The sequence below is a fragment of the Pollicipes pollicipes genome, unplaced genomic scaffold (genome assembly GCF_011947565.3).
Source record: "Pollicipes pollicipes isolate AB1234 unplaced genomic scaffold, Ppol_2.1 Scaffold_4881;HRSCAF=5763_pilon_pilon_pilon, whole genome shotgun sequence".
NCBI classification, from domain to species: Eukaryota; Metazoa; Arthropoda; class Thecostraca; order Pollicipedomorpha; family Pollicipedidae; genus Pollicipes; species Pollicipes pollicipes.
Window position 1 is genome coordinate 13086765 of NW_023596576.1, and position 22665 is coordinate 13109429.

Sequence of the window (22665 nt, forward strand, 5' to 3'; positions counted from 1 at the left end):
TGGGTAAAATAAATCTAACAGATTATTTCATAAAATTAGATTGCATAAATGCACATACAGCCTCACCTACACTAAGTTCAAGGCTTGACCTGACAAAAACTCTAAGGCTAACTAAAATTGTATTGCTACCAAGCTTTCCAGAAATCCAACGTCACCATTAGCTGGTTTTCCAATTGAAGAGAGATACCTGTAGGCCGGACTTCTATGAAAACGAGTTAATTTTTCAACTGAAGAGAGATCTGGGAAAGACAATATGACACACCTTGCATGGCTCCCACATGCCACAAACTACACATCAACAATCTGCTCGTCTTAATGGTGGCGTTGGATTTCTTGGGTGGCTGGTAGCAATGCAATTTTACTTAACCTTATAATTTTTGTCAGATCAAGCCTTGAACTGCGTGCAGGTGAGGCTTTATGTGCATTCATGCAATCTAATTTGATGAAATAATCTATTAGATTTATTTTATCCAACTCCTCATATGCCGACGTCAGGTTAGTGCCATTAGGCCTATGCTACTCCGATTAACCGCATGATAACCATGCCAAACATGATGTTTGGTCACGATTCATTGATTTACCCGTCCTGTGATTCTCCGTCTAGTCCTGGCGCTCGGCAACCCGGCGCTCAGCATTCCATCGTGATTCGCGTTTGGCAGACCGGAACAGATGTGTGCTTGCCGCCGGTTGGCGCGCAGCGCACGCTATCCGGCGTGGGCGCAGGTCGCGCGCCCCTCCCGGTTCTGAATGTTTCCCTTCAACACCCTAATGAGCATGACGGTCAACAGTTCATCCCGTCAGTGGGCAACAATATGAGCTGGTCGTGAGAACAAAGGTGTGGCCTTTGCCGCTGCTGTCGCACTGAACACTCTTGAGCTGTGAGCGGTATCAGCAAAGCCAGACAACACTTCTCCGCGTTGTTTTACGTCTTTGGTCTATCGCTGACCGCCCTGCTGACCAGAACCGAGTCTCGGTCGCGCTCGGAGCGTGCTGTGCGGATCTGATCCCTCTTATTGTACAGCGGTCGCGTGTTTTCAGTGCGCCTGTCACAGCAGCTGGTTTGGGGTCCGTCTCGAGGGGTGGAGGCGACAGCCTCAGCAGGTTTACATGGACCACCCAAACGATGACGAGTCGGTCATTATCGGGACAGAGATGCGGACAATGTAACCCTTTGAAGGATACTCACGCCACACACGCGAGAGCACAGAAAAGGGCGGCATCCAAAGGGCGGCATGGGGCTGGCCCCTGCGCTCCGACGGCGTTACTGGGCTTTGTTTGCGGAGAAGCCATGGCTGCCAAGGTCAAGTGTACACAGCAGCCTTCACAAGAATGCAGCTATCTACAACTTGCTGTGCTCGCCTTCAATGACATGGGTGCACGCCGTTCAAAGGACACCTAGTTCTGGCACTACTCATGCTGATAAGCGGTGTCCTCTTTATGACGCAGCGGCGCCCTGTTTGATGACAATGAAGGCCGCAGACCATATGAGTCCTACCTGAACAATGAGAACTTTCCAGTTGGCGTGCGCCCCTTAAATGCTAGGGGCTTGCTTGCAGATGTGTCAAACTCCGTGTTTTAGAAGAACTGTGAAATCACCACAGTATAACCTTTACCACAGACGGATGATACCACTTCGCAGATGATGCTGGTCACCACAGGCGGATGGCCAGTATCATCCGTTGTACTTTCTTAAGACCTAAGCCCCTCAAGTTTCTGAGCTACACGCCTATGACAATGGGGAAAGGTATATCACGGGGAGTATTTAAAAGTCATCTTGGCATTCATGACGCCATAATAGCGTCATTCAAAAATACCACCCCATAAACCACATGGCGATCAAGGCCAATAAAAATATAATTATCGAGGTGTTCATATATGGCGCTCGTGAGCGCGATATCCAGACATAACGGCCATCAAGTGGCTTTCAATCAGTGTTGTGCAAGGTACGATGACGTCATCAAACATTCACACATCGTGGAGCACATTTACTAAACAGAGAGTTGTGCTGTCTAGAGCAGTCTTTTCCACTTAAAAAGAATCCCTATACCTGCAAGTGAGCTTGTTTCATCATATCTGATGCTTGCTTCAATATCTTCAAAGGTGAAACATTCGCTTTAAATGTTTTTGGACAGCCCAAAAGGACAAATTTGCTCAGCACTTTTTGAAATGTATAACTTAGGCTCCGTGCGAAGGCTCTGCACAACCAGCATAACATTGTGATACCAAAGAACTGTAAAAAAGGCAAAATGAACTCGCTACGACCCATTAAGTGTTCTGTACAATGTATAGCAAAAGTCGTCGCCCGTAGATTAAGTGTGGTGATGCATGAGGTTATTAATGAAAACCAGACGGACTTTGTAAAGAGCAGATTTGTCGGGGAACATGTTCATCTAATCATTGGCGCGGTAGATGCACGAAGGCGTCTATCATTCCTTGACTAGTTCTGCTCTGCGATTGGCGAAAAGTGTATGATCCTGTGGACGGGGGATGCTTGAAAACGTCTGCTAAAGCACTGGATTTCGGTCCTGTCGTTGAACAATGGGTGAACATCGTGCATGATCAATCAGGGGTGACGCGAGGCAGTGCACGAGTGCAGGTAAATGGGCATTTTGTGGAGTCCTATGAAAGCAATGAGGGTCTCCACCAAGGCTTCCCACTCAGCTGCTTGCTCTTTCTTATTTCGATTAAACCAGTGGTGTACAAAATTTGCTTAAATCCAAGCATTACAGGCTCGGCCTTGACAGCGTTGAGATAACAAAAACATTTGCATACGCCGATGAGAGTGCAAATATAAAAGGCGGATTGGCGTGGATATTTTCAGAAAGTTTTCGATGCCTGGACCAATATGGCATGTCCTCAAACAGAAGGAAAACATGTGGAGATTGGATATGCCGAAATGGGAACCGCGTTGTTACTCTTTATCCAGAGATAGACATAAGATTGGGGCCAAACGGACGAAAACGCGAGGGATGTGGATAGGCTGGAATTGGAATCGAGTTGCTGTCATTTGCCTACAAATAGACATGTCAACGGAATGTGGCCCTTTGGAGTACCTGAGAATAAAGCTTATTCCAACATGGAGCAGCCCAGGGAGCATTTAGCATCCGAAGAGAATTGAAAGTTACGGGACAAACTGAATCCATCGTTTGGGGGGAGGCCCAACAGCATATGGAAGGGTCTATGTCATGAAATCAGAGGCTCTTTCCCAGCTTACGTACTTAATGGGTGTGTCAGAGAAGTGAAACCAGACAGAATCCACAGAAATAGAAACGGTCATGTATCAGTTTTTCGGAAAGGATTTATTCATAAAATTAAACGGCCTGTGATAAGAAGCCGCCATTGCATGGGAGGACTAGAAGTCCCTGGTATATCGGTCCAAGCCAACGGCCTCGAGATTTCGTGGGTAAGGAAATTTCTTAATCCAGAGCGTCAAGCCAAGTGGAAAAATAATAAGACCCAGTATCGTGCACTCTACGGAGTACACACCCACACACTGTTGTTCAGTTCTACTGAGCGCGGCGCCGGTGGCGGACGCGCCGTGGTCTCTCCCCACCTCGTGACCCCAGTGGCCTTTTAGTTGATCGGTTTCCATGTTTCGTAAACAGTTTTAGTGGCAGTGTGAGAGTGAGAGTGCCTGTGCGTGAGTGAGAAGGTGAAGGGATCATTTCTCTGATCACGTGAATCGTGACCGACTATCGTGACTGCCGTGACTACCGAGACGGGACCACCTCCATGCCGGTTGTGCAGCGACGGGCCCGAGGTGACAGCTGCCGGCGGCTTCTGAGCCCATAAACAACGCGACTGCAACCATCCCCGCTCCATTTTCTGGAGCGGACAAGCTAAGTACCTTCCGCATTGGGTCAGTGTGTTGTTGCATTGCAATAATGCTCCTACCTGGGTCCCAACTATGAGAGGCTGGGCTGGTCTTCAGTGTTCTTGTACCGGGTAAACACCGCGACTTCAAACCCTGCCGCTCCAGATTTCTGGAGCGGTCAAGCTAAGTACCGATGACGGAATATCTGCTTTTTTTTAGTGTCTGCGCTGTGCAATGAATCGCCAGCTGCTCCGCCTATTCGTGACCTTGGTGGTCGCCCGGGTTATCGTGTGGGCCGCCCTGCCGGCCTCAAATCCCTGGCTCCCGGCTCGGCGCGTGCCCTCGGGCCGTGCGTGGTCAGCTGTTGAGTGCGGACCGCGCCAGGTCACCGCTGCGGCCAGGGGCGAGCTCAGGGTTGCCTTGGCCGGCTTGGGTGCGGGCGTGAGCGCGGGCCGGCCCTCTGGCGGCCGCGGGTCTGACTCAGGTGGCAGCCGCCCGGCTCGCCGGGGCAAGCGATCGCGGCGTCGGGGCTGTAGGGGGAGGGGTGAGGTGGCGGGCGCCCGGCGCGCCGGGGCAAGCGATCGCGGCGCCGGGGCAAGCGATCGCGGCGTCGGGGCTGTAGGGGAGGGGTGAGGTGGCGGGCGCCCGGCGATTGCCGTGTGGGTGAATTATGCATCGCGCAGTTAAACATACAGAGTATGAAGCCCGAACTGCCAGATCTACGTCACAGTCTAGCTGAGATGCATCAGTTCGATGTCCTCGCGCTCAGTGAAACGTGGCTGCGGCCGTCTGTCCCCGCCCGGCTGCTGAACATTGATGGGTACCGGCTGCACCGCCATGACCGGCCTTCAGACAACAGACTTCCTAGGGGTCACGGAGGGGTCACAGTTCTGGCGCGAGACTCGTTTGGTGTGTCTGTTCTGAAAAGGCCCCATACTGCCGTTGGTTCATCGAATCTTGAGATTATTTGGATCCTTGTTCGACCCGCTAAAGCAAAACAGATTATTTTCCTGTCATTGCATCGACATCCTTTTAACACAGCCAGGCAGGTGTCTGATGATCTCGATGATTTGGAGAACCAGTTTCAATGTATAATGTTCACACATGACTGCCCAATAGTGATCGCCGGTGATTTAAACATCAACCTGATTGGCTCGAGCACAGGCACCGGCTATCAGAAATTGATGCAACTGTTACGGTCTTACAATCTGCATATGTGTAACGATTCCTATCCAACGCACCGTCATGCTGGCTCGCTGTTAGATGCTACGACCACAAATCACAAGGACCTCACCCAACGCTGTGGTGTCACCGCCTGTCACTATAGTCCGCATGACTTCACGCAAATATTGCTGGAAGTATCGAAAGAGAAACGCCAAACCAGTGTCATCACATCCCGCTGCCTGAATCGAGTTTATTTTGATTATTTCAATGATTTGCTTGTGAACGCCGACTGGTCTCTCGTCTATGGAAGTGCGACGACGTCTGAGAAGTAGGACTCTTTTCTAGGAGCGTTTACACTCCATTTGAGTACCGTCGCGCCTGCCCACCGCATTAAACTGCGCAATCAATCCGCCTCGCCTGTCTCAGCTGATACGCGTGTGTTGTTGGTTCGTCGCCGCGTCGCTCTAGCGTGCTGTTCGCGTGCTGAGTGGAAGGCACTCAACAAGCAGACACGAGCAGCTATTAGACGGGACTGTCGCGATCATATTAGGAAGCAGATTTCTGAAGCAGTTCACTCCGTCATGTAGCGGTGCGTTAAATCGAGTATTGGCAGTAAACAGGGTACATCGGCCACACCTAGCATTCATCCTGATACTTTGAATGACTACTTTGTGAAGGAGGGGCCTACGACTGCCGTCAGCGCGTCGAACCGAGGCACGGCTTGGCCAGTCGGGCTCCGCCGAGTTATGACCTATTCATTTAAGGTGCGTCTTGTGTCATGCGATGAGCTGCTTGCAGCTTTGTCTACGATGGACCCGACGAAGTCCTGTGGGCTAGATGATCTTAGTATGCAGCTCTTACAGAAGTAAGAGCCGTGGTGTCGGCTGTCCCCTACTTGACGTCATCAATAGCAGTCTCATTGACGGAACGGTGCCCAGCGCCTGGAAACACGCTCTTGTCACAGCGCTTCCGAAAACCAGTGATTTGAACGATCCTACAAAATTTAGGCCGATCTCTGTAGTGCCAACACTAGCAAAGATAGTCGAGCGTATTGTTCATCATCAACTTAGTTCATATTTTAACGAGCATGATTCATTTTTGCATACACAACACGGATATTGTACGAATTTTTCAACAGAGACCGCACTCACTGTAGTGACTGATAAAATACTTACCGCGATAGATGCTGCGGAGATCGCTCTGCTCGTTTTGATAGATAGATCTGTCAAAATGTTTTGATGTTGTGGACGACCAGCTTCTCTTATCCAAGCTTAAGATATACAATATCGATATGAAATGGCTTCAAAACTACTTTTGAGGGCATACCCGACAGGTTCAGGTCAGATATCTTCCAGGGCATACTGCGCGCTCTCGTAGTCTTCCGAATGGGATGGGGGTATTTCAGGGCTCCTCCCCCGGGCCGCTCCAATATGCCATATTCTCGAACGATCTAGCGTTGCATTCAGAAGGCGCTACAGTGATACACTATGCCGATGACACACAGAGTTTGGTTACTGGGAGGAAAAGTGCAACGCAACAGCTTGTCGCAGCCATGGAGAGTACCTTGTCAATTGTATTGGACTGGTTTAAAAACCACTCTACGAAAGTCAGTGCAACAAAAACACAGCTAATGGTTTTCGGGACGAAGGCTATGCTGCGTCATATGCCTCTTGTACATGGCAAGTTCGGCTCAGCTGTCATCACTGAAAGCAGTACTGTCAAAAACCTTGGTATGGTGATGGACAGAAATCTCACGTTTGAACCGCACATTGATCAACTTGTTGCCAGGTCAACGGGCGCTCTGATGGCCCTGTCCCATGCCAAGCATGTACTCCCAAGAGACACCCTCGTTCACATCGTCGGATCTCTAGTTCTTTCCTCCATTAGATACTGTATAGCACTGTATGGTACTCACGGAGCCACCCAGTTCCATCGCGTGCAAAACTCGTGAACTTCTGTGCGCAGGTTGTGAGCGGAAGGAGAAGGTGTGACCGTATATCGGATGTTGTCAAGGGCCTACGATGGCTTAGTGCTGATCAGCTCGTCAGATATCATATGTTGTGCTTGCTCAAAAAGTCTTACTCACGGGTCTGCCACCAGATATAGCCGCGATGTTCACCCGTGCAGCGCACACTCAGTTTCACGTGCGCGTGTCAGTTCGCGTTCGTGTGTCACACTCGGTTTAAGTTAATAATATGCATACATATACATATACATATATATATATATATATGTATATATATATATATATATATATATATATATAAACAAATGGCTAGAGGAGGTTCGAGAACTGATCAAATATTTTCTGGATGTAGAGAAAAACAATCCTTACGAGAAACTATTCAGAGCCAAGCAACGAGTTTGCACCAAAAGTATTGGTTAAGACGAGCAGACTGTTGATGCCTAGTTTGTGCCATGTGGCAGCCATACAAGATCTGTCGTATTATCGTACCCAGACCTCGTTTCAGTTGAAAAATTATCGCATTTTGATAGAAGTCCGGCGTACAGTTATCTCTCTTCAATTGAAAACCTAGCTAATGGTGGCGTTGGATTTTTTGAAAGCTTAGTAGCAATACAATTTTAGTTAGCCTTAGAACTGTTGTCGAATCAAGCATTGAACTGCGTGCAGGTGAGGCTTTATGTGCATTCATGCAATCTAACTTTATGAAATAATCTGTTAGATTTATTTTATACATCTCCTTACCTGCTGACGGCAGGTCAATGCCATTAGGCCTATGCTGCTCCAATTAACCTCATGATAACCATGCCAAACATATTTGCTCACGATTCATTGATTTAGCCCGTTCTGTGATTCACAATCCAGTCCAGCCAGTAGTTATTTAGCTGTCTTTTGGACCTGCTGGAGAGCCGGCGATGAAATGGCGTCTTCTGGAGCTGCTTTAACGTCGTCTGTAAATTGACGGCCTTCTGGAATTGCTGGAGACCTGTCAGTAAATTGACGATCTCATACGGCTGCTGTAGAGCTGGCAATGCATTAGTGGTCTTCTGGATCGGCTGTATAGCCTGTGGTGAATTGATGGTGTCCTGGATCTGCTGTGGAGCCGGTGGTGATTGACGGTATCCTGGAGAATCTTTCTGTGAGGAGACCCTCCTCCCTTGATCACGCGGCAAAAAGGCACCCCAAACACACATGTGATATGATTTGGGTTATATTGATGCTCCGCTTGCTTTGATGAGTGCTTTGAGCTGAGACTACTGGCCAAGCAAAGCTCAGGTGATACTAAAAGCATTATGGGTCTAATGTCACCACAAACGCAGCCGGCGGCAGCCTGAGCCGAAATATATAAAGTAAGGAAAGCTGAATATGAACATGGAGCCTGCGCAAGTTGATCAGTATCATCCGCAAAGTGGTATCATTTGCCTGTGCTGACCCGTTTCATCCTCAACATGGTATCATCCGCCTGTAGTGACTTGTATCATCCGCGAAGTTGCATCATTCGCCTGTGCTGACCGTTTAATGCGCAAAGTGGTATCATCCGCCTGTAGTGGCCTGTATCATGCGCGAAGTGGTAGCATCCGCCTGTGGTGACCGGTAACAAACGCGGAGTGGTATCATCCGCCTGTGGTGACCCAGACTGTTTTAAAACAGCATTTTCTTTTCTCCTCTCCTACAATCTGATGGTCTCTGTCCCTGTTTTATGATCTCTGCTTGGACCGGTGATGCTCAGCTTTTTAATAATGTGGGCCGTTCGCAGTCTTCCAGTAAATCAACGAGAAAGGTGACATTGTGGTGATTTCGTTCTTCTAAAAACACAACTTCTAACACATCTGCAAACAAGCTCCTAGCAGTTTATAGGCGGAGCTGCCTGAGGATTTTTATTTTTGTTTTCTGGAAACTTCACGAAGCTCCATTCACTCGTTTTGCAAAACGTAGCTGCCGGGCCAGACAGGCTGGACTCCATCTGAAAACTTCTCATTGTTCAGGTAGGACTCATATGGTCTGTGGCCTTCATTGCCTTCAAACAGGGCGCTACCGCTTCATGAGGAGGCCACCGCTTATCACCTTGAAAAGTAAAAGAACCAGGTGTCCTTTCAACAACGCGCACCCATCTCATTGAGAGCGAGCACAGCAAGTTGTAGATTGCTGCATTCTTGTGAAGGTGCTGTGTACAGTTGGCCTTGGCCGCCATGGATTATCTGCAAAGCCCAGTGACGCCGTCCGGGCACCGGGCCGGCCCCACCCGAGGTGGAGGTCGCATTCTTCGGTGCCCCCTGCGTGTGTGGGGAGTGTATCTTTCACAGAAGGGTCACCTCGCTGGTATGGCTCGCCTGATGATGAACGACTCGTCATCGTTTGGGCTCTTAGGAGCCCGCTTAAGCTTATTCCCCTGTCGCCTCACCCCCCGAGACGGACCGGCCCCGGCTGGCCGGCCGCCGTCTCGAGGGGTAGCGGTGCCGCCGGCTAGCCGCTGCGACAGGCTCACTGCAATCACGCGACCGCTGCACAATAAGAGGGATCAGACCAGCACGACACGCTCCGAGCGTCCCCGGGACTCGGTTCCGGTCAGCCTGGCGGTTAGTGACGGACCACAGACGTAAGACAACGAGGAGTTAGTGCTGTCTGGCTTTGATGACGCCGCTCACGGCTCAGGGAAGCGTTCAGGACGCCAGCAGCGGCAAAGGTCACACCTTTGTTCTCACCGCCAGCTCATACCGTTGCCCACTGACGGGATTAACCGCTGACAGCCATGCTCATTAGGGTGTTGGAAAGAAATCTCCAGAACCGGGAGAGGTGCACGTTCTGTGTCCGTAATGAATAGCGTGCGTCGCACGCCAACCGGCGGCAAACGCACGTCTGTTGCTATTAGCCAAACGCGGAGCGTGTTCGGCTTCCTGAGTGCGGACTTTGTTAAAGCACAATGCCATCCAAGCCGCCTCGCCCGGGATGAGTGCGATGCTAGAGTCGCCACTGTCAAGGGTCGGTGGCCATTGCGCCACCACCTGTGACGTCACGGAGTCGAGTAGCTGCGTCCCAGCCGCCCTTCACCGTCCCTGCTGAGACTTCCTACAGGCCCAGACCGGCGATTACCAGCTCTGACCTGGTCGCGCTGCTGGCTGGAAGAAACAGACTCATGTTTTTGTCTCCTCTCAATTCTCCCTCCTGTGGTTTTCCCGGTTGTCTCCTCGTCGTCTCTGCCTAGCGTGATAGCGCTGGGACTTGCTAAATTCATAATTGAATTGGTCACCCTACCTTGGCAAAGCGCCGATGCGGTCGGCAGCCAGCATTGAGTGAGACGCTGTCGGATATTCGACCAAATTGGATCCGTTGCCGGAACCGGAAAATTGTAATAAACCCGTCAATGCAGGGAGCTGTCAACAGGCTGTGGGGAGCATTAGCGGAAAACGGTCTGCATTTGTAAACAGGATGGAGAAACTTGTGGGCGAAATCTTTGAAAGAAATCTGGTTATTGACGAATTGCAAGGAAAGTCTACATGTGTCGGGGTCAGGTAGTGAACAGGAACGAGCAGATAGAAGACACGGAGCGTCGCAGGCAGGCTTCTACCTTGATTCTCTGGAGCGAAAAAATCGGTAGGCGGAGGGATGGAGAAGATATTAAAGACAGCAACCAGGACAAATAACGAAAGCATCCAAAACAAACCCGTGACCAAATCGATCTTTCAGCAATCATCCAGCTGTCCAAAGACGACACAGAGCTGTCTATTTCCGTGAGGAAACCCCTCAGGAATAAACTCTATGAAGATGATTCAGTTCGAGACAGAGCGTTAGGAACAAAAAGCAAAGAGTATGGTTGAACGAATAACTCACCAAGTAAAAAAGAGTTACCAATTTAAATGTTTCAACACCTTACCGCGGATGAAAATGGTAAGCCGAATCTAAAAGACATTCACCAAGCACAGAACTCGTTGCCTGAGGATAATGCAAGATGCTCAGTTCATCAAAGCCTTTTCGATGCAGCTATTCGATCTCGTCCTGCGGCGGGCGCCGGCAGCGGCGTTCCTTTCCCGTGGAACCTCGCTGGACGGCGACCGGCCGCTCGCGGGATGGCCGGCGGCGGTGGGCCCTCCCAGTATGCCTACCGCTGGACGGCAGCCGGCCGTTCGCCGGATGGCCGGCGGCAAAGACCCCTCCCTGTGTGCCCCCCCCCCCCTGGATGGCGGCCGGCCACTCGCCGGATAACCAGCGGCGGCGTTCTCTCCTCGTGTGCCTCCCGCAGGACGGCGGGTGGTCGCTCGCCGGGAAGCCATCACGGCAGGACCACCGGCCGCTCGCCGAGCAGCCGCCACAGCAGGAGCACCGGCCGCTCGCCGGGAGCCGCCACAGCAGGACCACCGGCCGGTAGCCGGGCCACCAGTGGCCGGAACGCGGCTGGCTCCAGACACCCTCTCGTCTCGTCCATGTCCCCTGCGTCCGCGCCGTCGACGAGGTCTTTGCCGTCGCGGGAGCCGGCTGCCGTCCATTCTCTCGGCCGGATCACGGACCCCGGTGTCTCTTATACCGTCGCTGTCGCCCCTATTGTTTCGGATGTGGATCCTATCCCCACGGCGTTTCCAGCCTGGCCATTTAATCTTCCCCGTCCCGGACTGCCGGGGTGGCAGGCGCTCCCACGTAAATACACCATGCGGAGGAATAGTCTCCTCCCGTGGAAGGTGAGACGAAGATCGCGACATGCCTAGTCGTCAGATGATATTTGTTTCAACGACGTAAAAGCATGTTAACAGGAAGGCTAGATGGGCTACGTTCACTGTGTTTTTTTTTTTGTCATTGCTCATTTCAAAGGTTCGCTTGTTCGTTGTAAAGTTCTATAGTCGACTTCAATCGTTTGAGCATGTTATTTGCGCTGCCCTGCCACTCTGACCAGCAGCTGTGTTTTGATCCACACTGTAAACCTTGTGTTGTAGGTGAGTTGTAGCCTTTCGGTGAGGTGTATCATGATGTTAATTATGCCACGTTTTCATCTGCCGTGGTGTTTCAGTTCCGACAGATATGTGCGGGCTGACACGGCGCTGATCCTCTAATCCGGAGATTCCGACCCCGGCCGCGGACCGTACCGTGCCCATCATCTGTCCGTCAGAGGAGGTCGATCGCATGCATATCGCATTGCTCGAAGGACCTGGAATGTCAGGAAAAATCAGCAAGCTCAGAGTGGGATTTTGTGCTACAATGCAGCATGGTAAGGCAGACCTAGATGATGGCAGCATATAAATATATATGCATATATATTTATGTATATATGCATACGTATATATATATATATATATATATATATATATATATATACACACACACATATATATATACATATATATATATATATATATATATATATATATATATATATATATATATATATATATACACACATATATATATATATACATATAAACATATATATATATACATATATATATATATACACACATATATATACATATATATATACATATATATATATACATATATATATATATATATATATATATATATATATGTGTGGGTGTGGGTGTGGGTGTGTGGGTGGGTGTGGGTGTGGGTGTGTGGGTGGGTGTGGGTGTGTAGTTCGCTAGAACAGGTTGAAGAACCAACGAAATATTTTCTGAAGGTATAGAAAAGTAATACGTATGAGAAACCATCCACATGCCAGAGATCCATGAACAAAAAGTTGTCATTGCCAGTGACAACTTTTTGGTCATGGATCTATGAATCTATTTCTCTGGAAAAAATAGAAATCCTAAGGACTTTCAAATCTACCCGCGAGAACTTGCATTGATCTATGGGAGCGCTTAAAGATACGTCGAGGTTTATCCGAGGTCTAACGGAAGAGAAGGCTGGTTTGTTTTGGCCTAACGGAAGAGAAAGATGATTTGCCTAGGCCTAATGAAAGAGAAAGACAGGTTTGTGAAAGGTTTAGAACAATGGAACAGTTCCCTATCCCTCTGAAAAGTATGGCATCAAATAAATTGCCGTCGGTGCCTTGGTTTAATAACTAAGTTTTGGTGTTATCTTTAAATGACAGGGTAAATTAAACAACAAGTTTTATAAGCAGCGCACAGAGATCTCGAAAGCTTTTTGTCAATCAGCGAAAAGGTGTGTTTCCAATTATACTGAAAAGCGGTGACTAAAAACAACTGCAGAATAACCGCCCATTATATATTCCCGATAGTGTCTATCAGATCAAAGGCAAGGTGGTGGCTGTGGCATTGAGCACAGTGGCTTAGAAAATACTTAGTTCTTTTCAGACGGGATTTTTGAACAGTTGGTGCATCTAAAATAGTTTGGGAATTATCCAGGATGTAAGAAATTACGCAAGCAAGGACGTGTCCCGTAATTTGTGTAAAATCTGAGTTAAATTGTGGGGTCAGCTACTGGATATACAGAGGGATAGCCCCCACCCCTCTCCTCAAGACCAAAGGCTGGCCCACACCGCCAGAGGCGTGCGACGCGAGCACGAAGAGCGGGCATCCCCATCCCCATGCATGGACCTGGTGCGGACACGGTGAGCGGGTATCCGAACATAGTGATACGTGATGCGTTATGCCTGTTTACTTGAAGGCGCTTCTAGATATACGCCTTTTTGTACGTTATCCATTTCAATTCTCATTCGCCATCCGGTGCTCTCTATCCGGCGCTCCCCACCCCTGCGCTCTACAGCCCGGCGCTCCCCAGGCCGGCGCGCTCCATCCCGCGCTCTCCATCCAGCGCTCCCGCGTGGCGCTCCCCTCCTCCTCCTCCCCTCCTCCTCTCCCCAGCCCGGTGCTCCGCAGCCCCCGACACTCTCAACACTTGGCCACTCCAGTGCCACGCGTTTGCCAACTCCATTGCCGGCTTCTCGCGGCTTCTCCTGTCCCGGGCCTGCGGCCGATTATGAGCCGGCATTCGATGGACCCAAAGGACCCATCGATGATCGACTGAGTCGATCATCGATGGATGATCGACTCAGCACCACTCAAGTGGTCGACTCACCGCTGCTGACTTATCTGCTGGTCCACACGCTCTGTTATGATGTGAATCATAACAATGGCGCAGTGCTGGTTAAAACAACATTTTATGCCTTCCTCTTTACTTTACGACTTCGTCATAAGTGCGCGTTGGAACAGTGATGTCTTGTGCATGGGCATTTTATTGCGGGTCAGCGCACAAATGCTAGGTGAGGGTGGTGTGTGATACGCAAGTTGCCCAGATGCTGCTGAAAAAGTCGTGGTTTCATTCCATCCCATATTCGTCCACCATCGTCATCACTCAGGGTAGTTTGTCAAGGCGCTTTGATTTGGTACTCAAGTTTTTCCTTCGCAGCAGTCCTCACTATGTACAACAGTGCTTTTCACCTATGAATCCTTCTCGTATAAATCACAGTATATTGAACACAAAGGCATGCACGTTAGCATACACAAAAGTAAAAAACAGCAGCAGAAAAACATAAGAAATCATCAAAAATCAGCACAAAAGCATCCACCTGACGCCGAAAAACGGCCCTAAAGCATAACGCAAAACCCCAAAAGCGCCACAAAAACATATGTACAAAAGCATGCGTACAAAGCCAGACATATCACCAAAGTATGCACTCAAAAGCCGAGAAACGGCAAAAAAGCATGTACACCAACGCCTAAAAACGGCTCCAAAGCATACAACCAAACGCATATATGACAACCAACGTCACCAATCACAAACATTTCGCCCGCATTTGTTTTCACACTTATTGGTAACATCAGCCGAGGCTCGTCTGTTCCTTCAGTTCGTCAGTGGCGCCCTCCTCCGCGGGTGAGAAGAAGTCACCGGGGAACTGAGGCCGGGGCCGGGTCGGGTCCGTGGTGCCCGACAGCTTGGAGTCGACCTCGAACGGATAACTTGCGAGTCCCTGACCGCCGCGGATGTTGGTGTATTTCTGGCGCCAAAATGCCAGCTCGTCCGGCTCGTCCTTCAGCATTTGCAGCGACAGGTCCTGCAGAGGAGAGCAGGCGGCAGCCCGTCAGGGATGGCCCCAGTCCACTGCGAATGGCAAGCACTGTAAAACTCCTCAGCACGACACGGTGCCACGTTACCGTTTGTAAGCATTTCGACAGGTTGGCATCCACAAAGGTGCTGCTGCTCTCCCCTGCATCCCACGTGGGCCTATAGTGGTATTCTGTCTCAGACCCATCATCGTGAGCACCATCGTGGGCTCCGCGTACCCATTCACGCATCACTTCCTCCCTTCGTCGCCCATTTAAGTGAATGAAGCGATCGTCGGACGACATGGGTCCACATACTGACCTGCAGATGCCGGTAATTAGTCCATGTGTCCGGCACATTCAGGCTATCCGGCCCGGTGGTGCGGCCCGTCACGCCCATCGCCTCCAGCTTGGCGTGTGTACCGCATGGAAGCTAGCCGGAATTCTCAAGGCCCATCATGTGGGTCTTGCAGCGTAAATTTTTGTGCAACATGCCCGCCGTCCAAAATGCCCGCAGGCAGAATAGACATTCGAATTTGCGGCGATTGCCTGCTGGCATTGCCGCAGCACGCTGGGAAGAACACAACAGCGGAGTCAATGCGTGCTTTGTGAGCTCTTGAGACACTGGACATGCTTAGCAACACAGCAGACAGTGATAAAGCAAACAATAGCACGGGCACTCCACACTTCGAGCGACACCTGCCTCTACTTTTGGCCGCTAACCTTGTGCGCGGGGTCTCTTTGGTGTTCTCGTAGCTGGCGCGCCGAGCGAAGGTCCGTGCAGCAAATACTGCAGCGGTACCGGCGCTGCTTCGTTTCAGCATGAAACGATATGTGCGCCGAGAGGTGGTCTCTACTGGTGAAACTCGTTCTGCCTCAAATAGTGCAGTGAAGACGATCAACGGACCTGAGTAGAGGACCAGCAAGTCAGTGATGGAGAGACTAGTAGTACCTGACATCGTGAATCCAAGTCATAGTCACGCCGCCAACTGTTGCATTAGAGGGCCCCTCAAGCCAGACCAGGCGTCACACATCATCACACACTTGTAAACCATCACAGTTCTAGCGTAACTTTTACTTGAATGTCGCAAACGTCCAATCAAAGCACACAGCTTGAGGGGTTTTGGCTTGATGATGGCGACTTAATGTGAAGCAAACATGCAACAAAATGGGCAACGGAACTCAGAAGTCGAGAACGTTGTCCATGACACGCTGCCACCGTGGCCTCACCTGTCCACGAAAGCGGTGTCGTAATCCGGGAAGGTACCCAGGGGTCGGGTGGGGCTGTTGGTGAGCGCCAGGCCCGCCTGGCCGGCCGTCACATTCGGGTGCATGTGACCTGTGGGCGGGGCCAGCGGGCTCAGCCGGGACGGTGGCCGGGGAGACGCAGTGGAGTCACCCGCCAGCCGACGGCCGCCGGCGTTGGCCTCCGCCCTGTTTATGATCTCGTGTAAGACGCCATGCAGGGCAGGGTTGTCGTCAGCAGCTGTCCATGTCGGGCTCCGGCCCCGGCTGGTCCCGGGGTACCGGGCGACGGTCTGGTCTCGTGCGAGATGGTCCGCTTGACGGCAGATGAGTGATGGGCCGTAGGCGCCGGAACATCGTTTTCAACGTCTTCTGGATGACGATTCTCCTGGTTATCTTCACGAACCTGTAGTTGGAGATTGCACCATGTCAGCTCATGGAAAGTGCGACGGCCAAGCGGAGCCGGGCTGGAACGGGTGGAGCCGGGCTGGAACGGGTGGAGCCGGGCTGGAACGGGTGGGGCCGAGCTGGACTGAATGGCCGAAGCTGACTTTGAAGTTAACTTAAAGGAATTTTGAGTTTAAGCTTAAGTTAACCAAAATTAACTTCAACTCTGGTAATGTCGACTTAGAGACAGGTTTAGCTTCCCAATTTGTGTCTATATCTGGCTACCTGTTCATGCAGCCTACAAATAGAATGGATAGTAACGTAATTTGCCAAGTGTATTTGCGAGAAGCACTAGTCACTTAGATAAGACAGTAGTGACACTCGTGCTATTCTTGCCATGAAGGCATGTTGCCGAAATATCAATGCATCTACATTTCCATCCTCTTGCCTTTTCCCCAAGAAAAATGCTATGACTGCGGTCTTATCTATGTGAGTTAAGCCATCTTTTTTATTTTTCGCCACAACCTGACGAAAGCCCTCGCTCCCTGCCCCGCCCCCGTTCTCAAACACCACTGATTTAGGGTAAACAATGCGGTAAATGCGCTGCAAGAAGGGACTTCTGGAAGTAATTTCGGGTGCGTTGTTGCGTTCACCGTTCAACAGTTCTATCCAGTTGGGGATTATCCGAGCGTGTTGGTCGGCTGAGAAGTTAACAGAAGCTGGGCACAGAATATTTAGGTATTGGTCGCCCCAAGCACCACCCATTGATCCATTAACATTATGCTTAGACACTGCTAGCTTTTGTCCAAGATTCTGATTTGCTTCCGTCCCGGCACGCTTTCATGTCCCGTGCCGGGGCTGAGATGGAAGTGTAGTCGGTGCACCGTTCGCATTTCTGGTTTGATTTAGTGCTCGCTTCTCGTTTGTTGAGTCACTTAGCTTGCGATTATCTTGAGGTCTAATTTAGCGTCAGTCAATCCATGCTGTTTTGGTATTCATTTTGTATTGCTAATTTTAGTCTCTGTTCTGTCTGTTTCCGCTCTGTTTAGTTCTAGGTCTAGTCTGTCCATTTCCGAGGTTTCGTTGTTTCCCTGTCAGCGTCCACGAGGAGTTGAAGCGCGGTGTTGGCGATGGGCGGTCATCTAGTATAGTGCACCTAAAACCTCGGTGTCTTCGACGTGGCGGCCGTCTACAACTGGTGGCAGCGGTAGGATGGAGGGCCCACGTCGCAACTACTGCCGCGTCGACGAGGTTTTCGCGTTCATTCGCCTGCCCGGTGACGCCTGCCTTATCTGGGGTCGCCGAGCGCGCCTCTGCGACCGCCCGCGGCCACTCGCCCGCCGGCCGGCCGAGTGACCTCCGGCCGGGTCGGTCTGGTACGTGCTTCCTGCGCGGGACGCCGCGCTGCGTCTGAGCGGACGGCCGGTCCGGCTCTGCCGTGCGCAGCAGCGGGAGTAGCTGTGACTGATGGCTGCCAGGTGATACCGGGCTGCTGGCGACACTGTCTGGGTACCTGCGCCGCTGCAATGGTCGGTTAAGTACCTAGTCTTGCTTCATCTTTTTTTGGACTGAATTGCTTTCCTGATAGCATGGACTCTAAGCCTCCCGTTTCGGCTGATGTGGCTCCTGCTGCGCATTTGAGATCCGAAATGGCTGGTCTGACGATGCCGAGTTTTGATGGACGTGGTTCGCTGAGACACTTTCTTGATGATTTTCAGCGGTATGCCATGCTCCGAGAATGGACCGGGGAGCAAATGTCAAATGTCTTCCCGCTGTCGCTCACTGGCATTGCTCGTGACGCATTCGATAGCTTGCCCACTCAACAGGCTGCCACATTCGAGACGGCTGCTGCAGGGTTGAGAGGTGCTTTCGGTGCTAAGACCGTGACAGAGCATCACCTCGCCTTGTGTGAGTTGGGGTGTAGTGTGGGCGAGAGTCTCGATGCGTTTGTCATCAGATTTAGAAAGCTGACGGCTATGGCTTTCCCTACCCTCACCGATACGGGCTCACTGATGTTCAGCCATTTCCTGGCCACCTTGCCCGTTGACTTACATGCCGCTGTTATTGCGGGCGGTATTTCGTCCTTTGACGGCGCCATCACTAAAGTGCGTAACCTGATTGCTTCACAGGCATATCTGAAGCGGTATCAGCCCAGTGTCCGCCGTCTCGACTGTGACGGTGAACTGGCTGTGTTGACGAGGAGGGTGATGAGCTTAGAGGCCGCAGTTCAGGCAGCCTCTCGTCCCGGTGGCACTTCTGCCGGTCAGAGAGACCGCGGCTCGCGGTTATGTCTGTGCTGCGGTGGGCAGAATCATGTCCGCGATCGCTGCAGAATGCGGAACCGGAAGTGCTTCAAATGTCACTCAGTTGGCCACTTGGCCGTGATGTGCCCCCAGACATGCCCTGAGCAGTCTTTTCTGCAGGGAAACGAGTTGGGATCCGGCCGCCGAGAGAGCAGTCTCCAGCGAAGCGTTCCACCACCGAGCGACCGGATCGCTCAAACTCCGATGGCGCTCAGTCTGAGTCACCATCGAATGTGATATCACTGACCGATGACATGCATCTGACGGCGCGCCTCGCTGGTGTGGATTGTCAGTGCCTTCTTGACACAGGTAGCTCGATCAGCGTGTTGCATAAGTCCGTGTTTGATGCAATGCCGAACCTGACACTGAGCAAGACATCTGTACAGGCCCGTACTGCGTCTCATTCTGAGCTCCCACTTCTTGGTCGAACTGTGGTGCCTTTCGACATTGCTGGCGTTAAGTGCACCGTACCATTTTTCGTTTCTGATGTCACTGACGCGCCTTGTTTGCTCGGTGTTGATTTTTTGCAGCATTGTCCCTGTGTTATTGATTTGCGTGCAAAACAACTTTTTGTTTCCCCCGTCGAGGCCGTTCGTTCAGCGTCCGCTCACGCTGTGACGATCGGCGACGTTTCTTTGAGTGCTGACAGAGCCGTCTTTCCTGGCACTGAGGTTATTTTAAAAGGTTTTGTGCAGAATAGTTTCTACAATGGCCCTGCTCTCGTCGAACCCGTTGATGAACTGAATGGTTTACTGGTCATCAGTGCACTCGTGACTGTCGCTGGCTCCAGAGTGCCATTTGTTGTGCGAAATGTGACGACTGAGCCCATTACTATTCCCAAAAAGCGTGCCCTCGCCAGGTTGGAGGTGGGTTTTGCCGAGCAGCCACACTGTTCGAACGATGAGCTGAGGACTGAGCAAACTGTCAGACTGCGGTCTGACCAGTGTGGTTCCGACCTGTCGCCTGAGCAGAGAAGTAAGTTAGAGTCGCTACTCGAACGACACGCTGACATCTTTGACGGTCATATCGGGTTTACGGATCTGGTCACCCATGAGATTGATACCGCTGACCATCCTCTCATTCGTCAGCCCCCCAGGCGTGTTCCACCTCACCTGGCGGACGAACTGCATTCTCAGCTCCGTGAGCTAGTCAGTCAAGGTATTTTGGAGGAGTCTGATGGTGCATGGTCGTCCCCAACCTGTCTGGTGAAGAAGAAATCTGGTGCATACAGACTGGTTGCTGATTTGCGCCGCCTGAACGCCGTGTCAAAGGTACCAGCATATCACATACCGAGAGTTGATGATTCGCTTGAGGCATTGGCGGGCTCTGACACATTCTGCCAGTTGGATATGAACAGCGCATATTTTCAGGTTGCCGTGGATCCTAAAGACAGGGACAAAACTACCATTACCACACCGTTCGGCACGTGTCGTTATACTCGCATGGTTTTTGGTTTGGCTGGGGCACCTGCAACCTGTGCCCGTCTTCTTGACGTCGACGTCGTTTTGGGAGATGTGACTCCCCGAGACTGCGTTCATTATTTTGACGATATCATTGTGCATGGCTGTGGATTTGATGACGTCATTACCAAACTCGACACGGTTCTGCAACGTTTTGAGAGTGCTGGCCTTACCCTGAACCTACAGAAATGCTCAGTTTTCACCAAAAATGTGAATTTCTTGGGGCATGTAGTGTCCGCTAATGGTGTGTCCACCGACCCAGAGAAGGTCCAAAAGGTAGTGGACTGGCCCTGCCCGAGCACACAGAAGGAACTAAGCAGTTTCCTTGGGCTGGCTTCCTATTTTCGCAAGTTCATACGAAACTTCGCTGAGATCGCTGCCTCCCTGTTCCGCTTGGCCCAAAAAGACACAAAGTTCGTGTGGACTTAGGAAACGCAAAGCGCGTTTGACATGCTGAAGCGAGCGCTGTCGTGTGCGCCTGTTGTGTCATTTCCTCGTTTTTCGGCTGGTGCGGGAAGGTTCCGTCTCGATACTGACGCATCTGACCTGGGAATCGGGGCAACCCTTTTTCAGGAGCAGGACGGTGAGGACCGTGTGATTGCCTATGCCTCTCAGAAACTGAGCAAATCACAGCGTAATTACAGCACAGCCCGCAAAGAGCTTTTGGCGTGTGTCGTGTTCGTCGAACATTTCAGGCATTATTTGATTGGGAAACGTTTCGAGCTACGCACAGACCATGCCAGCTTGCGTTGGCTCCTGACATTTAAAAGCCCTGCTGGAATTTTGGCGAGATGGTTTGAAATACTTTCTGCATTTGATTTTGAGGTAGTGTTCAGACCTGGTGTTGAGAATGTCCCTGCCGATGTGATGAGTCGATGTCCCCAAATGACGTGACGCCGAAACCCAGGCTGATGAACATGTATGTGCGGTGTCTGCGAATTCCTGGTCTAACAGTTTCCTGCGACACGAGCAGGATCAGGATTCTGCAATTTCTGAGATTGCGAAACATTTATCTCTGGGCAAGAGACCAAGATCCTCTTCTGTAGACACTGAGTCGATTCCACTTTTGCGCCAATGGCACCGTCTGAGACTTATCGATGGTGTTGTCTTCCGCCGCTATCGGACTTGCGCTGGTGGTGAAGACCAGCTACAGCTGGTTGTCCCAAAACAGTTGATACCCGGTGTACTGACGTCCCTACATGCCGGCCATGCTGGTGGCCATTTTGGCTCAGAGTCGCTGACGTCAACGGCGAGACGCGAGTTTTGGTGGTGCGGGATGGAGGCCGTCATCAAAGATTTTTGCAGCCGGTGTGAGAAGTGCAACACACGAGCTACTCCTATTCCGCGCCCAAGGGCTTCAATGGGTGAATTGCTTGCCGAAGAACCTTTTGAGACTGTGTCTATCGATTTTCTATGTGGCCTGCCCACGACGACCCATGGGAACAAGCATCTTCTGGTGATCTGTGATCATTTTACTCGCTGGTGTGAAGTGTTTCCGGTCCCCGACATGACTGCCGCCACTGTTGCTGGTGTGATTGTCAACCAATTTATCGCGCGTTTCGGGTGCCCCCGCCGCATTCATTCAGACAATGCTACAAATTTCTCTGGCACTCTTCTTGCTGAGGTTTGCCGATTGCTGGGCGTTGAGAAAACGCATTGCTCCGCTTTCCATCCTGAGGGGAATTCAAAGCGTGAGAGAATGATGCGAACGATACTGGACATGTTGGCAAAGTACTTGGACGAGAACCATGGCGACTGGGACGCTCACTTGCCTCTGCTCATGCTCGGATACAGAGCCAAGGTACATTCTTCGCTGGGACACTCTCCATACTACCTGATGTTTGGCAGAAATCCTAGGTTACCAGCTGCGGTGCAAATCCAGGCACCATCTGCTGTCCCCAAGTGCGCCACGATTTCTGAGTATCTGTCCAGACTCACACAGCGGATCAAACTGTCCCACAAGTTTGCGCTGCAGGCCTCAAACAAGCGTCATGCGCGCAACAAGAGATCGTTCGACAAGAAGCTGACTATGTACCACTTTCAGGCTGGTGACGCGGTGTATCTGTTCAAGAGTGTAGCTCAGCGAGGCCAGTACTACAAGTTTGTCGGGGCATGGAAGCCTGCGGTGGTTATGGCTAAGCTGTCTGACCTCAATTACAGGGTGAGGGTGTTGGGAGCGAAAAAGTCTGTCGTTGTTCACCACAATAGACTGAAACCTCGTTCCGATGACCCCTCAGTGTCTGTCGCAGGCCCAGACATGACTATTCCAGGCTCGGCGTTATCTGCGGACCACGAGGTTGGAGATCAGCCTTCACCCCGATCACCTCCGCCACCAGATGGCGCGTCACCGAAGGGCGACTCGTACTTGTCGCCATTTGCT